The sequence below is a fragment of the Trachemys scripta genome, chromosome 7 (genome assembly GCF_013100865.1).
Source record: "Trachemys scripta elegans isolate TJP31775 chromosome 7, CAS_Tse_1.0, whole genome shotgun sequence".
Taxonomy (NCBI): Eukaryota; Metazoa; Chordata; order Testudines; family Emydidae; genus Trachemys; species Trachemys scripta.
The window spans coordinates 9,914,931-9,933,453 of record NC_048304.1 but is presented as its reverse complement, the minus strand read 5'-3'; the positions used below and the strand labels follow the sequence as shown (position 1 = coordinate 9,933,453).

General features: G+C 40.1%; 1 protein-coding gene across 19 annotated transcripts in view; it reads left to right on the top strand.

Annotated features, from left to right (window-relative positions):
• Nucleotides 1–18,523, top strand: part of FOXP1 (forkhead box P1) — a 518,592-nt gene that overhangs the window by 353,512 nt on the left and 146,557 nt on the right. Inside the window, exon 1 of one of the 19 annotated variants that reach the window (XM_034777587.1) lies at nt 8,255–8,391. The exons of 17 other annotated variants lie outside the window; for them this stretch is intronic. The gene's annotated coding sequence lies outside the window, so the exon portion shown is untranslated. Of the gene's footprint in view, nt 1–8,254; nt 8,428–18,523 lie in introns of those variants that run through there. One more of the 19 variants, XM_034777588.1, reaches the window with a different exon arrangement.

Here is an 18,523-nt window from a genome sequence, read left to right as displayed (position 1 = left end):
GTGAATGTGCTCCTATCACATAGCAGCTAATGGACTTGAACAACAGTCTGTCATTTACTGTTACCTCAGTGTATAGCAGCTTTGCCCTTGATAGCAAGTATACTTTCCCAGAGCAGGTTATTTAGTACTGTGGTATATTTGTAACACTTTTAAGAGAGAGTATCCTATTTCTAACAGCCCTTATTACCGTATAAAGTGAGGTTAGCTTTCTGATTTTTTTAATTACGTGTTTGAATCCTAATATGCTGTAGACTAAGGTATTTTATGCTCTGATAGCTGCCTTCTAATTTTTTCTTCTTTTCAAATATGGCTTTTTATATATATATATATATATATAATATTTTATACATTGCATTTTCACTATAAGTACACACAGGGTTAATTACATAAATACAAAAGTGATATGCCTTGGTCTGCATATGTTCCCATTATTTGTAGGGATGCATTATTACCTTCTAACAATGTTTAGTTATGGCTTATTTGTAAATGATGTTAGAAATGCTCTAATTTCTTGATCCTATTATGTTCCTGGGTATTAAAAATCCTATTTTAAGGTAATTAGAAGGATTCTCTTCCATTTAAATGTGTGTTCTCCAGACAGTGTCACTCTATACTCTGCACACAAGAACCTTTGTTCCTTAATTAGAAAAAGGACTAGAGCTCATTAATTGTGGATACCAAGTGATGTCTGCTTAAATGATGAAGCAATAATACAGTTTAAATAATGATTGAGCCTGCATTTTTAAAAGTCTTATAATATTTAGAATTGATAGTGATAAATACTCTGAATATGATACAATTTCCAGTGAATCATATTGAGACTTTTATTGAAAGCTCTCTCTTTAGGAGATTGAACCCCAGTCAGATACAATAAATAAGGGATGAATTGCACTGGTACAGTGTCTGCCATTTTAAAAAGTCAGCATTTATCAACAGTCTCTACACAATGATATCTGAGATACCACAGTTTCCCCTTGTACTTAGCAAAAGGCAGTAATTGTGATAACTGTCTAGCAACTGAATGGTTTTGATCTTGGCCTTATGGAGTCAGATTGTGATGAAAAGAATATTTTAATTGCTTGCTTGCAAACAGGATGTGTTATAAATGTTTTAACACTTCATAAGGGTTTATTTTGGAATATGAAGACGCATGTACTTTGTCCTTTTACATTTTTAACATCTCACTTGCATCCCTTAAGGAAGAAAATGCAAGAACTTTGAAAGCTAAAATACAAGACCATTTACCGAACGATATGAATCTATATAGTGGCCATAGACCTGGGCACTGTGCATCCCTTCAGATATGCAGCAGTATTGCTTAAATTTGAGGCTTCTACAGCTTTGGAGTGAGCTCCCAGTTTTATTAGTAAGGGCAATGCTGAAAGAGAGCAGAAGCTTATGGGAGCTGATCATTTGGATTTTTTTCACATCAGGAGCCAAGTACTTGTATTTCTCTTGCTTCACGCATATAATATTACACGTTCACTCAAATAGGGATCGTAGAAATTAGAGATGTAACAGGCTGATTAGATCATTTAGTCCTTCACTCTGCCATTGCAGGAGTAGCAGTGTGACATCAAGGCCTTCTGCATCCATACATTGACAGCAGATGCTGCCATCCTACCGTGTGTCTATGGGACAGAACTTGTGCCGTGGTTTACTGCACAGTTGAAGCCAGGTACCCTGGAGCTGCCAATTTCTGTGCTTTAATATTTGTATACATTTAAAATTCTGATTTTTGCTAGTATTCTGAGGCGTTTCAAAGGATGAATCGAACAGCACAGGAAATAATTTGAAAGATAGATTATTAGGAAGATGAACACTTCTTTTGAGGAATGACTGGACCATGTTCTGTAGCATCACCCCGGTTTCACACTCTTCTTCCTGCTGTCCTTTTCAGCTCCCCAACTCAGACTTTTACTTCAGCACTACCTTTTTCACCTACTCTCCCAGCCCATTTCTGTCTTTTTTCCCCTCTTCTCACTTTGAGCAGTTAAACAAGGATAAAATTGGTCTAATTTTTCTAATGCTAATGAAAATCCTTATTAACAAAACAGTGTATCATAAGTGAAGAATAGGGCATTTTGGCATGTAGAACTATGGGTTTGTCTTCTGTTTTAATAGTGTTATGAATCAGAAATGGTGACTTGGGCTGGGGGATGGAATCTTCCCTCAAAATGTACTGCTTTCTAGCCTTGTCTGGCTGGATTTTTTTGGTAACCTTCTATGTAGTACAGCTCTCTGTGAGAAAGAAAAATAGTTTTTTACATTTTAAAAAACTCTGTTCTTCAATTGGCTATGCAAAAATCTTATTACAGTATTTATTCCAAACCTGCACACATAATGTTCAGTCAAGGAGAAAACAGCAAAAAACAGTTGTTGATGGACTTAGCAGAGAACTGGATTAAATAAGCATTAGTCTACTGAAGCTGATTACAGGAATATGAAAATGCAGTATCTTAATGGTACATATTTTCATGTGGCAGCTCAGTTGCCTTTCATTTTGCAGCTAATATGTCTATTCTTATGAGTCATTTACTTCTTTAATTACCTTTTGCAGGCAAGGCACCATGGTATATTAATGTGAATGATTTTTACTGCCAGTTTATCATACAATGCCCCAGAAGTTGAAAGGCATAATTGACTTGGAAGAGCAGCTCATGAAGGAAACAATATTTAGTTGACAGTTTTCCTTGTACTCTCTGTTGACGTTTATGAGTTTACACTATGCTAAAGGAGTAATAAACACAATTTTCTTTCAATAACAGGAAAGAGTAGCTTCTAAAATACATTTGTGGAAAACAGATTTGTTCATTTCTTGAATAATATAAAATAATGTATTTCCAGTGCGGAGACATATAAAATTGTCAATTGAATTAAACTTTGGAAGGTGCATTTATAACCAGCCTTAGAGCATTAGAAGATATTAGGATGCAGATGAATCAAATCAATCTAATGAATATTTAAATTATATACAGATTTGGATAAATCATTTTCAAATCTGGGTGTTGGATTATTTGGTGGCCTTCTCTTCAATGGGAAAACTTGAAGAGAGCATGCAAATCTATTTGCAAAGGTGGGAAAATGCTAGTCTAAGAGCTCTTGTTAATGAAATCCTAATTTACGGTTTATCTCGGTAACTTTCCCGAAGTTATAAGCTTGAGAAAAGTTGAAAATACAGGATTGCAGTCTGTCAAAGTCTGAGTTGTTTCTGGAATGATATTTTTATTGAATTGACCTTGTCAAATAGCAAATTCTCTTTTAATACATCCAAGGGATCATGCAAAGGTATGATTAATCATGTCATCCACCTTATTTAATTTAAAGGCACACATGCGCTCAGGGCTAGCTTTAAGCCCCCACATTTCCAGCCTTAGTATGTTGATGCAAACTATTCTCTCGTTGGCTTGGAGAGAGTTAAACTTTTCACAGTTTTCTGCGATTGTTTGCAGTTCAGCCCCCTGCAACATAATGAAAGTTTTCGAGCCATCTGTTGTTAAGCTGGCGGTGAGCAAGGCCAGTATATCCAAACAAAGTGCTGGTCTGCTGTAAACTGAACCTGTCAGTTTAGCATAGCTTTGTTGACCTCCCCAATGTGCAGGGCAGCCTGTGGTACCAGGCGCTGGCTGTGTATATAGCTTAGAAGGGAACTGCTTGGGGGGACCATGTTTACTTTTTCCACTTAGTGTTCCTCCCACAGGCTTGAACTAGTTTATAGTAAATCTTTAAATTGACAGTTTTTTTTCTATTCTGAACTTTTTTGGGTTACCGGGGGGAAAAAGAATCGACCATTGCTGGTGTGTTGAACTTTTCAGAAAAGATTTCAAGAAAGAAAGGTGTGTATGAATGTGATAGATATGTTCACAAATATCACAGCTTGCTTTCTGGGCTGCTATTGTCGTCTTTGTTCTGTATTATTTAAGATCAGTTACTCATTTGCTTCCGAGTTTTGGGACTAGTAGACAAGGTGGAGTAAGCAGTGAGTGCTCCTGTGTGTGTTGTCTTAATATGAAACTGATGGTGCAGCCAACAATATCTGGAACTGGCCTCCTTTGCCTTTTTTTGGTTTTGTTTTGGTGGGTAACATTTCCACTAGATAGTTTTATAGAATCTAAGACGTGTCTGACTAAAATCCCAGCGATCAAAGCTGGAAATGGCTGGAACCCTCATTCTTTTCTTTGTTTTGTTTTCTTTCTTGTGTAACATGTCAAGCTTGCCTGATTTTTGCATTCTCACCCCTGTCTCAATGCACTTGTTGTATCTTTCCTAGTCTCCTTGTTCCTCAAACTTTCTTCCCCTTTTTCTTCCTGAATGAATGTTTATTTTTTGTTTTTTGTCTAGGAGACAGCATATGACATTTTTCCGTAAATCTTAATCCATGGTAAACAATTTGTGACCATGTTTGAAGGCTTGGCAACAAATCTCACTGGGGCTGAGACAAGAAAATAAGTGTTCCCTATCTCTGATGTTTGCTTTTTGGACTCCACCTACAGCAAATACCTTTGTGCTTTGACCTCTGCCAGAAGTACTTTTTCTACTTTATTTTCTATACTTCTGGCGTACTTGTGTGGTTTGGGGCCTCTTCAAGTACAGTTTAGCTACCCAACCATTTTTGGAAAGCAGTCTTGTTTTCTGTGACCCAAATGCTGCAGTACTTCATCACTAAGAATTTTATCTGAGTAAAGACCTGCATAATTTTGGCTTTGTTGTGTATACCAAACATACCTCTTGTGCCGTTACTAAAGTATGTCCTATTCTACCATTGTTAAATATATTGCAGCCAGTCAGTAACTTCAAATGGTATGTATCACATGTAGTGGAATCAGAAAATAAAGAAAGAACAATTAAAAGTCATTAAAAACGGTTCTTTATTTAAAACATATTAGAGGGTTGGGAATTCCACAGTGAGGGGTATAATGTATACAGGACCAGTCACCAATCAATGATGTTTCAAGTTACATTCTGTCCCATATGTTTTAGGTGCAAGAAGTATGTCAGTGGTGAAAAACACTCAATTTAAAATTCAAATGACTGCACTTACTAGGAAATCCCATACAACCCTAATCTGTTTGTAAGGTGACTGACACAAAGTGCTTTTTGTTTTAAAGTAAAAGAAAATTCTTTCAGGATAGGGTTTCTGGTATAAATGTCAGGTGCAATGCAATGTGTGCTCACTAAAGAAGTCAAATAGATAACCTTGGCATTTAGGACATTGCCTTTTACAAAATGAAATTGTATTTTGTTTTTAAAAAGTAGGACTACATTAAGAGGTCACCTATTAGCTATGTTTTTGCTAGCTGTCTGAAACTCAGCTCTACTGTCTATTAAACTCAAACCACTATGTAAACATTCCTGTGTTGTTCCTGGTCTCTACAATGGCCAAGGGGATCAGGTTTCACCTGCCTGCACATCTTCAAGCAATTAGAGCAATTAGCTTGAAGCCATTTCACATTCAAGGTCTGCTGTGACATTCAAGTCCAGAAGAAGTCTGGAGGAAAGAAAAAAAACAAACCCAGAATATAGAATGGCCACTTTTCAAAACACATGAATAAATAATCCACTTTTTCTTTTTGTATTTACAGCTACTAAAGGATGCTGTTGTATGGGTTCTGAATATGTATGCAAAATTGTTGTTACCAAGAAAGCATCCTGATCATTTAAACTTGATAATGAAGTTTTGCCTATGTGTTGGGATGGGTAGGGAGGAGGACTAGCAACCTGACTCCAATGGTTATTGGTGTGAAATGATGTTGTCCTGGTCATATGTATTGACCTCGGTTGCTTGTCGGACAAATTTTTCTTCTTATTTACGTGGGGATTTATATTTGATGTTAACATAGTAAAACTGCACTCATTCAGGTAAATGTATCCGTTACATTGACATTCAGCACTGAATTTAGTGATTCTAGCAGTAAGTCTTCAAAGCTGCTATTTTTTAAAAGGTTGGAGCAGATTAGTGGTGACCTTAAAAGATTAAACTAGTTCAGTTTAAAGATAAATAATCAGCCTTTAGCACATTAGATAGCTACATAAGCATGACAGAAGGTGACTTTCTTCCAACAGTTCTAGAATCCAGGAAGCATTTTTACATTTGTAACTTGGCTACACAGGACCAGTGCTTTGCAGAAAGCAAGACATAAACTGATTACAACACTTCAAATTGGTTAATGCAGTTTTAAATCCGCAGTTTTCCTGTTGGTTTATTATGCAGAAGAGGGTAATTTTAAAAGCTATGCCCACTGCAAAAGAAGATCTTGCTTTGCTGTCCCGGAGGGTGTTCTTAATCAGAAATAACCGCAGGCTAAATTATAATGTGGAATTCTGCTTCCCTTTAACCTACTGCCTGCTCATTCCGTGTTTGCTAACAAACAGCTCTCAGTACAAAATTGTTTGAGAATTACTTTTTCATTATATGTGCTGACTTCAATTAAAATAAGAAGCTTTCTGGGGGTGGGGAATTGAAAATGTGTAGATTTCCTGGGAAAGTTTTAGCAATAGTTTTCTTACAAGTCTTCTCCAGTACTTAACTATAGACATGGTGGCACACGTCGTTCAGTTTAAAAATACTGGTTCATGAGATGATTTTATTTATAGTGGTGGGAAGGAGGACAGTTTAATGACAGTCGCGTAACTAGCCACTTTGAAGAACTAGAACTCTAAGACATGTGCAACCTGAAAGGGTGGATGTTTCAAAGGACGAAGTTACTCATCTCTTGAATACATGATTTCCACCAGCAAATCTCTAATTCTGCTTGTTACTTTATGGGCAAGCATGGATAACTATTCCATATGATAAACAGTGCTATTTTGAGTGGGGAAGTAAAGGCATGGTGGACTTTTTTATTTTATGTTCAGAAACACTTAATTAAAATGTACAGTTGGGAAATTAATTGGCAAGTTTAAGGTGAGAATTACTGAGTTAGTAAAAGACTCGTTGCACGACACCCGTTTTCTCCCTTAAGTTTACAGGCTGGAGCGGAAACGTGGTACTTTGAAAGGAGGTGATGCCTCTGTAAAGCAGATCTTTCCAATTTTTTTTTTCTAGACTAGTCTTCTGTTTCTATGATCTGCCTTTTGAACTGTTTTTGTGGCTGATCAGTTCCACCTAATATGTCTCTTGATTTCTGCTATTGTAATACTCAGACGACATGCTGTTCTCTTCATTTTTATAAGCTTTAGATGCTCCTGCCTGTCATACTCTGGCGGTTTATCTTCAGCGTCTGGATTTGCTTTCAGACTTGCATGTCTATCAAGCTGCTGTTGCTTTGAATGTGAGATCAAAAGAAGATGAATTCCAGTAAAAAAATTTCCTTGTATGAAGAAAAGATTGGGGCCTATGTAAACATCCCACTGACAGCTCCCAATGAGTTATTTTAGCAGAGCATTAGCACCCAGAATGACAGACAGTCCAAGACTACATGCTAAATAACAAATCAGTCCCTTCAGCAGCAGCACGTTGCCACAACAGCAATACATTTTCTAAAGGAATCCTGTTCCTCTTTTTATTGAATATGGCTGTTCGACTGTTCATCTCTTTTCAAGCTGCCTTACAGTGCCAGCCCTAGTTTACTTTTCTTGACAATATCTGTATCATGTCACCAACATGACAGAAGACAGGACTTTGATAATTGGGGTGAGACAGTCAGTGAGTCATCATGCGTTAAATAGGTAGTTTGTTTTAGTGAGTGAAAGGAAAATGTAAAGAAGAAAAAGCATCTGCTAGAATATTGAATGCATACTCTTAAGATGTTAGATCCAAAGGGTTTGGGGGGAGGGGTTGTGTCTTTTGTTGTTTGTTGTTGTTGTTGTTGTTGTTTGTTGTTCTTTTAACAAATCAAGCAGTTTGAAGTCTGGCCAACCCTAAAAGACAATTTTAGACATAAATGTATACCACTGCAGAAAGTACGAAAGTCTAGCTGGACTGAAACTATATGTAAATATGAATTTGCCTAGCTGCATGAATGAACTAAATTTTTGCTGCTGTTTGGTCTAGTTCGGGGCATAATTCATTCTGTGTGTTCCTGCATATAGACAGGGTGCTTTTAATAATGCCGAATTAATAGATTTTTGTTGTTGTTGTGATGTTAAATACAACTTTGAAATTACCTGCAAGCGCTTGCTGATCTTTCAACTTTGCAAGTGAAGAATTACTTAAGGAATTCTTGTGGTTTCTTTGTCATTTAATAAAAGCAGACGTTGCTACTGTGGAGGCAAACCTCCCGTTGTTGCCTACAAAGGGCAGTGCTCCAGTGTGTTTTCCCTTCAGTGTGCGCTTCGGCAGCACAGCACTTCCTGTTTATTCAAACATCTTTTTACCATTCTTCAACCCCCGCTTCACAGAAACAGCCAGAACCCATCTACAGCAAGAAGACGGAAATCTAAAGGCAGACAGTAAGAGCTTACTCTGTTAAACTCTTCATTTTCTCTGTAAGTGTTCAGAGAAAAGGAACACGTAGCTTGGGTTGAACTTTTAACTTGCTATCTTCCTCTGTGGAGGTATTCTTGCAATGTAGGAAAAATTCATAGCCTAGGTTTTTAGAGCAAAATAAGATGATTCAGTTTGTTTACTGCCTTGTTGGCCACGAGCGGGTATTTTTTAACAGATTTTTAAAGAGATCTGGCTAGTTCTAACTCCTCTTTTGGTGCACTGTCGCTTTCAAATATATCTCTGGAGCTTAAGCAGTTGTGTTGTCATTAACCTTATGGGGGCTGACTTTAGCTTAGAATCTATGTATGCTCGTTACGTTTTGTGTGTTTTCCTAACATTTTCACAAGTCAAAAAAGTCAAGAGAGCAAAAGAGAGACTCAGTCTGTGTCTGCAGAAATGTTTCTTTTTGTCTTCCCCAAATTGTTTGCTCTGTCACCATTTGTGAACCAGTCTTGCTAAATGTACCAATTTCATGCTAATAAAGATCAGGCTGCTGAAACAAGCATGGCTATTATCTCATTCATATTACTATTGTTTAGACTGGTGATATTACAAAAGAAAAGGGAAACCATGCTCACTTTTGGGGACGGTTGTTAACTTTCATGTGAGGGGCTTTCTCTCCAGATCGTCAGTGTTAATGATTAGGGTATCTGTGCATCTCAGCACTTTTTCAAAGATAGCATTGATTCTCTGTGTAATCTGCGTTTATAACATGTATGTTGTTTATCCTGTCTGTTCAACTGACTGACCTAATAAAGTATTCAATATTTCCTTGATATTCTCCCCTCTCCCTTGAAAGTCCACCAAAATAAATAGGTAACTTTTTTATGTGATCATTTATGGCATTTGTATACTGGCTATAAAACATAAGAGGAAATGGAAAATACGTAGCCTGACCTATGGAGAAAATCCATCCTCACTGGGGCTTTTTCTGCCTCTGTGAGGTCCTAATACACTTCAAAATTTCAAACTGTAAACTCCCATCTTCCTAGAAAAAAGAGCAAGGGAGAGAAATTGAGCTGTGTATTCAGCCAAACCACAAGTACAACAAACATATTTTCTAAAATATATTGCTAGGCTGGCTTTTGAATGTTCAGAAGTTGTTCTACTTTGCAGGGGGAAATGGTATTTGCAACTGCCTTAAGGACAATTTGTTTAACAGTAGGAGTAATTGCATGGGGAAAATGGAAAGAGTGACTGAAGTTATTTACTCAGATGTTAGTGTAGGTGTGGGGCAGAAAACTCACTGTGGGAACAGTGGGCTGCTTTTCTTGGTATCTTAGTCTATTTGATGACCATCAAATTTCCCAGCTCGCTGGTTTTGTTTTTTCTGGATGGCATGTTTGATTATTTATCAGAAGGGAAAGGGAGTAGCTGAAGCAAATAAACATGTGACCAAGCTGTGTTTTGTTTTCCACTCAGAAGGCCATGCCCTTTAACAGATATACAGAAAATAATAAGGGTATTGTTTTATGATAAAAGGAAATTGTGTGTGTCATTTTTTAGCAAGTCACTTAACCCTTCGTGGTCTGTGGCCTCCACCTTCTAAAAGCTCACAAGGTTTGCACCTGGGAGTTAATCCACTGTTTTTTATGTTTTTGTCAGTGGAATATTACCACCGATTATTTGTTCCACCATTTGGATTTGGTAGATTTATTACATAGTCATTTCTGCTTCAGCATATCCATAGATGATTTTTTTTCATTATAGTTAGGTGATTGACTAGATCAGAACCACTTGCAGTTTTGTGGAAGGATGGATGTTGACTTTTGAGCAAAATATTGACAGCACTGTTAGCTGTTCTGATATTGCTTCATCCACTGTTAGTGTGGAGTTACAACAGTGCTAAATCCATTTCAGACACTCTCTGTTTAACACAATTCTTATTAATATCATCATGGACAGTATGTGGCTTCTAATGAGCGTTTTAGAGAATGTTGACTAGATCTTCTGTGAATGCCTTGCTGAAATAGCTCCCACCTGGGCAGAGCCAGTGCAAGGAAGTTTTGCGCCCTAGGCAAAACTTCCACCTTGCGCCCGCCACCCACCCAGCTAATCCTGCCCCCCGCCTCCCCGCGGCAGCTAACCAGGCCCCCCCCACCAAAGGAGCGCCCCCCCATGGCAACTAACCCCCCACCCCCACCCCAGCTCACCTCCACTCCGGCGCCACTCTAATTCTACTCCCCTCCCAGTCTTGCGACGCCGATTGGAGGAGAATTAGAGCGGGGGCTGTGTACTCAGCGGAGGAGGCAGAGTGGAGGTGATCTGGGGCGGGGAGCGGTTCCCCTGTGCGTGTCTCCTCCCCCGTTACTGTGGGCGGCCCTCCCCACGCTCCAGCTTACCTCCACTCCACCTCCTCGCCTGAACAGGCATTTAGGCGCCCTCAACCACTAGGCACCCTAGGTGGCCGCCTAGTTTGCCTAGTGGTTGCACCAGCCCTGCACCTGGGCCACTTACAAACAGCCTTCCAGAATGCAAGTGATACCCTGAGTGCCTGTGTGTAACTGTAGCCTGCCAGTTGCAACCTGGCTCTCACCAGCCTTGGTTATACTGTAGGGTGACCCCAACATATCCCCAGTCCTGGCTTTCCCCCCAGAAATGCGTGTCCTGTACTGCCCAGCCCTCTTCTGGACAGTACAAATATTTTAAAGCCATTATTCCTTGAAGGGGATAATATATCATTTTATAATCTTAAATAGTTACCCTGACACTTCATTTTAAACACACTGGATTAGTAAAATAAAGTTTATTAACTACAAAGAGAGATCTTTTAAGTGAGTACAAGCAATGAGGCATAAAAGTCAGAAATGGTTACAAGAACAATAAAGATAAAATGTTTACTAGTGCCTAACTTAACAAACTATTAGATTCAAGCAACATTTCTCACCACATGCTTCCAGCAAGATTATTGACCAAACTCTTCAGATCAGGACTCTTCTCCTCCCCCGCCCTGCCCCCTGAGTCCAGTGGATGTTTTCCTTTATCATCTTAGGTGCGATGCCAGAAACAGACTGGGCAGGGGGAAGTGTTTAGGGTGTTTGCCCTGCTTTTTATAGTCTCAGTCCCTCTTTTGAAAAACATTTCTGTCTGGGAGCTCAGAGACAGAGTCTGTGTGGAAGTATGTTCTCTGCTGTTTTTTCCCACCTTTTTGAGTTTTCTTTGTTTTGCCTTCCTGCTTGATGACTCTGTTTACTGCTTAAATGCAAATTAAGGCAAACATACACTCGTTTGTTCAAGATAGGCCTCTTTGACCAGTATGGTGCTACATGAGTTTCAAATATCATACAGGAAAATCCTGTAACGTCATGTACAATATTTCTACACCTATTTTATCAGGACAATACTGACCATAAAATTATGAGTTTTCAAATGATATCTTACAAAGCATATCTTTTACAAAGATTGTTACAATAGTGTGTAGGGTGTGCATTCAGGGCTTTATTCCATCACAATGACATTTGTGTGAAAGGAAACTGAGATACAGTTTGTTTCGCATTGTGCAGGTAGGTATAAATTTAATAGTGACTTGCTTTCAGAATCTCTCTTTGTCTCTTAGAATTGCATGTCAGTTCGTGTGTTTATTAGCTCCCCTAGTCTGTAATACTAAGTGACTTGCTCCTGTACCTTAGGTGTATTATCTAGGGTAAGGGTCATTCTTTTTGACAAGGACCTAGATTATGGTCAAAAAAGAAAAAAATGTATGATTCTTTGAAGTTGCATAAAGAAATCCACATCGGTAGTGGGTCCTGAGGAAGGACTTGAGTTAGGACAAGGTAGTGACTTTATGAAACTAGTTTGATAGGTTATTTCTTGCTTAACGGGCTTGGTTGGGAGCACAAAGAAGTTTGTGTGGGAAATGGACAAACAGGCAGTAGAGCCTGGCATTGTAGGTTTAGTATAGGGGGCAGAAGATGACATGGAAGAACACAAGAGCAGATGAGTAGAGAGGGGCTAAGTCATGAAGAACCTATATAAAGTAAGAACCAAAAGCTTGAATTTGATGCAGTGGAGAAGGGGGAGCTAGCAGAGGGTCTCAGAGGGCCCATGGTATAGTCAGAACAACCGGTCAGGAAAATGTTCGTAGCATTAGAGTTTTGAATGGGCCCCGAGGAAGGAGAGACGGGGAGGGGAGAGAGCTAGAGGGTGCTATACTCGAGATGGGAGATTGAGAGTGTTAGATATGTGGACAAAGACAAAAGGCCATATCTTAGTGATGTAATGGAGCACACTTAAAACACAACCATGATTTGTGGATCTCGATGGAGAGCAGAGTTAAATATAACAGTTAGGCTATGGGCCTGAGTAACAGGGAGTATGGTGGTGTCAACAGTGCAGAGAGTGTAAGGGAACATAGGAATTGGCATACCAGGTTGGACCAGTGGTCCGTTTGGTTCAGTATCCCATCTCTGGTCATAGCTATTACTGGATGATTAAGAGGAAAATGCAAGAAGCCTCAAGACAGAGAATTATGAAATAATCTGCCCATCACGTAAATTTCTTCCTGACCTCTGACGCTTCGAGGTTGACTGATGCCCTGAAGCATGAGGGTCCGAACCCTCTTTTATTTTGATCTTTTTCTGGTGTGGCTGTGGATGTTCTCGTTATTATCTGTCCAACTGTCTAATCCTTTTTGGAATGCTACTGCACTCTTGGCATTGGCGGTAGCTTGTAAAAGTAAGTTCCAAAGGATAACTGAATTGCATATTAAAATTAATAAGTAAATAAATAAAACTGATCAAGGGATTTTTTAAATTTCTTGCAAGCCAGCTTCATTGAATGTCTCCCTTCTATATCTGCTTTACCATTTAAAAAAAATGTTACTAGAACTGAACACACTGTTCTAGGTTAGCGTGTGCCACTGAGTTGTAAAATGGCATTGTAATATTAGCAGTATTATTTTCCATCACATTATTTATAGATCCTAACATTTTGTTTGCTTTTTGACCCCCTGCTGTGCACTGAATAGTGGTTGCGTTGCGATGTCCACAGTGATGGTGAAGTCTTCTTCCTGAGTGGTTACAGATAATTCAGAACTCAATAATGTATACGTGTAGTTAACATTATTCCATCCAATATTCGGTGCCTTTCAATTGTTAACAGAGGGTCCCATGGAAGTTCCTACAGTTTTCCCAAGTCTCAACTAACCTAAATAATTGTCTCTCACATGCAGATTTTGCCACTATGCTTTCCATCCCCAGATAATGACCGAATTTATAAAAACAGGGTTGGTGTTAGTACAGAACTTATGGCTGTTGACACTTTCGCTGTGTTGAAAATTGGGTTTTTATTCCATGAGCCACTGAATGCAATTTTGCCCTCTAATGTTTCGGAATGAGGATTAAAAATATATTTAAAATATCTTGGCTACGTAATGGAAACATGCAAGCAGCCCTGCACAATATACAGTTTATATCATATCCACAGAAAGGCGGTGTCCACTCGTACAGGACCTCTTCTTGGATATGAGAATTTCCTTGACTTCTGATGCCCAAAAAGAACCTGCAGTGGTGGGTCCGCCATATATTCAATCGTCTGATTCACTTTGGATAAACATGCAGAAGTTCAGAAGCTGATCCAAGCTATCTGTTCCCCTTGTGCCTGCAAAACCAGTCTGGACATCTCATAAGATTTTTTCATCCTTCAAACGGTTCAGTTTGCATTATGAGCTGAGGCCCGTGTCGGGTAGCTTTCATTCTATCAGGATGTGTTCGCCCAACCCTCCTTTGTATAGGCCACAAACATTCTGGGCCTTGCCATGCCAATATAAAGGTACATTTTTCTTGATCAAGTGGCTCTGGCGAGTCTTGATGGTGATTCTTTGAAATAAAAGAGAGAAGTGTGGAACAAACCCCATTACTGCATGTTACTTTGTAAGAGGGCCACAGAAGATTTCAGACATGACTAGAGAATAGAATTTTCCTAGCCTTTGTTGCGACCATCGCTGATCCTAGATTCACTGGTACCTTTGGCATAACTGGATTGACCCGGCATCCCATCCTCTCTTGCTTCCTGTCTGCCGCCTTTCTTTCACTTCTCAGCATTTATGGAAAGGTCAAGAACCACCCTCCTCTCCTCAGCTGCAGACTTTCATAGTTTTTGAGCTTTCATAGTTTCTGACTTTCATAGTTTCCTGCATACCTGGCAACATCTGAAAATGACAAACAGAGCTGTGTGGAGCCAAATCCGTGTCTCTTCTAAATGCTAGAAAGGCCTTCTTGAAGCCAAAGTGGCATGGTTCTACTTTGCAGGGACAGGCTCAGCAAGGGATTCCAATGTGGCCATGAGCATCAGGATTTAGGGCAGGGATGATGAATCTGCCATTTCTCTTTGCCCAGAAATGGCACAAGCACTACAGAAGATACTCCAATGCAGATGACAGAATGGCAGTTCTGGAGTGACTCCGCTGCCATTCTCTAGTGTTGGAAGGAAGGATTCTTATTTCCTCTGCTGTACATCCCCTTATTTCTCGAGAGAGATGCCTCAGCACACAGCTGTGCCCTTGGGGAAGGATTTGGGCCTGTGGGAGAAAAATGTAACATATTTTTTTCCTCTCCATCGACCTACATTGAGCTAGGAGATATTTCAAAGGGGCACAAAGTGGTGAAAATTATAAATACTTTGGTAAAAAATGAATGTGTATAAATGTATAATGGTCCCTGTATTGCTCCAGCAAAGAAATCACTCAGGAAGTGTGTGGCTACATCCATCTGCCTAAGCCAGGCTGTCAGAGCCAGGCTGTCAGAGCCAGCCAATCACCATTTTATTTAACAAATTAATTAATTTTTATCAAAGCTTTTCCTTCCACCCAGCACCAATATACAGAGCTGACCAATGTCCCCTTGGTAATCGCTAGCCTTCCAGAGACAACTGTGCTGCAACAAATGGGGGGAGGACAGGTGAAGAGTGGACAGGCAGGAGATATGGGCAGGAAGGGTAGCCAAGAACAGAGGTTAACTGAGGAAGAAAAGAGCAAGACTGGGAAGAAAAATCGGAGGTAGGGTACAAGATATGGAGAAAAGGGGGTGGAGAGGAGAGAGGTGCCACTGCATGTTTTCCTGTTCCGGAAGGGGTTGAAAGCACTGGCTTAAGAGGAGCGGAGGAATCAGACATTGGAAGAAAACACCTGCTTCTCTTTGCATCTTCTGTATTTTACTTACCTTTGGGTGCCTCTTGTTTTTGGTTCCTTTCCAATTTGGGAGCTGGTTCTGCTCACCTCCCCTTGCTCTGCTCCTCCCAGAGGAAGAGCACCAGGTGCTGCTGCTCCTTTGCACCTTTTTGCAATCTGTTCCCCCTCACTCTCCACACGTTGTTCTTATCCTCAGCTTCTCCAAGGTGCAATGCTGCTACACTCCAGCATGTAAGTTCACTCTGCCTGCCTGTCTCCCACCCCTCTGCGCGTCCCCACTTGCTGCTCCAAGAGGAAAGGTGCAGTAAGGGGAGGAGCACAAGAAAGACGAGAGTGAGTGAAATTAACCGACCCTGAAACTATAGTGTATCGAGACTTCAGGGCTTGGTGATTGCATTTTGCTATTCCAGTCCCAGGAGCTATGGAACAGAGCAGTGTGTTGGGAGCTGCGAAAGAGGACACAATTGACAAATACTGGCTGAATCTGACCCCTCCTCCCGCGTTTGAGAACTAACAGCACTTCCCAGGCATGACTGAATGGAAGCAAGAAAACCTGTAGGATCTCCACTGAAAAGGAGTGGTTTGGAACTGGCCTGTTCAGCTGCTATTCCAATATTCCTAACTTAGCCTATGCCTGAGGCCACTAAAATGTTGTTAAACTTGAAGAAAACTGGATGATAAGAAATCTACATGTCTGATACTGAAGAACCTTTTTGTGCCTGAAACACTGCAGGGATTTTTAAAAAGGGTCTAATTGTGTGAAAACATGACTTCATGTTATTCTTGCAAGGGCAGGGAGTAATGTCTCACATCTGGAAGTCTGGGTTGGGGTAATATTCTCTTTCCAGGCATGGTCTTGATTTCTTGTTTTTCTTTTTTTAAAGGGTATATTTAAAATCACAGTAAGACGGTGATACTGGCAAAGAGGTAGCTTCCTGCTTCTGCTACCCATGCTCCACAGACTGCCATGTTACCAGCCCTGATTACTAGTAACGTGCTGCTTAGATGCTACTGTCTCTCCCCTCATAGAGGAGGTTTTCTCAAACTATGAGCCCTAGGCTTATTGATGGGCATATCTCTCCACCTGCCCAGGCCCACACTTGGGGTGCAACCTGTGGCAAAGTCCCAAAAGAAAGGACATAAAAGATGATTCATGCAGGAGTTGAAAAGCACATAGAGATTTTGTTCTGTATTGTAAATAGCTCGTTCTGTCACCTGTGTTACGTGATTCTGTATTTCTGATGTAAATAACTGTCAACCATAAAAAAATGAGCAGGGGCACAAAATGTACGTGAAACATATAGGTAGCACTGCAACTATATCAAGTGATGTCCCTTGGAACGAGGGGTATTTGAGGCATGTGACGGTTGAGCATGACTAGGGTCTGCATGCGGCCTAAAACTCTTGTCCATCTTTTTATTTAGACCTTTGACAGTCAGCAAATTCTAATTCTTGATTCCCTGTGTAAATCTTTCAGCCTGTACTAAAGGGTCACTCTCATGCTTTCATAGATTTGTAAAGGCCTGTCCAATCAACTAGTTTGCCCTCCTTTATATCTATGCTTGGCAGAACTGGGTTTTTTAAATAATTTTGACAGATATCAGTGTTTATTTTTAAGCATTTTTTCAGTTTTATCTATTTAAGTTTTCACAGTTGTGGGAAATTACGGGAGGTCAGACAATCGCTATTTAATGATAGTAGATGTTGAGATTCAGGAAGTTAAAGTTTTATAACTGTTAACACACAAACTGTCAATATAACCTGTCAAAATGTAAAGTAAAATCCTTAAATCAAGCTCCGATACAGTTCTCAAGCAAGTTCTCATGTACTTTCTTACATTACCTGTCTGTAAATTTCAGTTATTACCAACGGAAATATTTTCCTTGTTCTGTCTGTGTATAGTGAAATAGACGTTTTCATTTACTGATACAGTTACATTTACTGAGAAATATCTAATCCTTCCAAGCCTGTTCATATCATAGGCCATTATTTTTCACCCTGTTATCCCTGTATTGAGCTGCTGGTACTCAGCAGGGTTTCCCCTGCAGTAACCACTCCTGCTCAGAAGGGGTTTTAGTACTAGCTCTGAGTGCAGAGAGACTTTACATCCTCTGCTGTTAATATTCCCTTTCTTCTTCCCTCCCTGCCCCATGGCCCCCAGTGGTGCCCAGGTAGCTTGGAGCCATATGCTGAGAAGAAGAGGAGGTGGTTGCTGTCTGCCTCAGGGCTGGAGGCTCAAACAGGAGAAGATTGGGAAGGTAGATTAGGGCTATGCAGGCTTCCCTTGAGCCATTATTTCCTTTCCCCGTACAGTCCCCCTTGAGCCCTTTACCTGCTCATACTAGGCCCATGGGCCCCTGTTTCCCGGGGGTTCACATGTCACTCTCCAGTTTGTCTGGGTCAGCCTTGCTGGAGCTGGAAAAGCTTTGGGGAGAGAAACAAGCTGGAGCGTGTTAGGTCCAGCTACTAGAACTGTATATCCTTTAGTAGTCGGGTGTTTCATTACCAGCAGATAGATGTGAATATTGAGAACCTGGAGGGTGAGGCTGGAGCTCATTTGCTTTGATAAAAATAGGGTCTGATGGGAAAAACAGCTTGAGAGCCAATGCCATAGTATATTGGCTTCAATGGAGGAACAATTAACAAGAGGCTCTGTAGGACTGGATGTTGTAATTATATTTCCAATGTACAGTTCCTGTAAAGATTGTACATGGCACTGTAAATTTACATGGCCCTTCTGTGGGTAAAACCTTTTTTTTACCTTCTCCTCCCTCTTCTCCCCTTCCCCCCCCCCCCAATGTTTCCCACCCTTTAATCCCCTTCTCAGATTAGCAGCTGCTGGTTTTCTGAAGTCATTGGAGTTTCTCCAGATTTATATTGGGAGCAAAATGTTGCCCTCCCCAGTCTTGTGTTTATGACTTTAAAATGATTGTGGAAATTGAAAGATTGAGTTGCTCGTAATGGAAGCG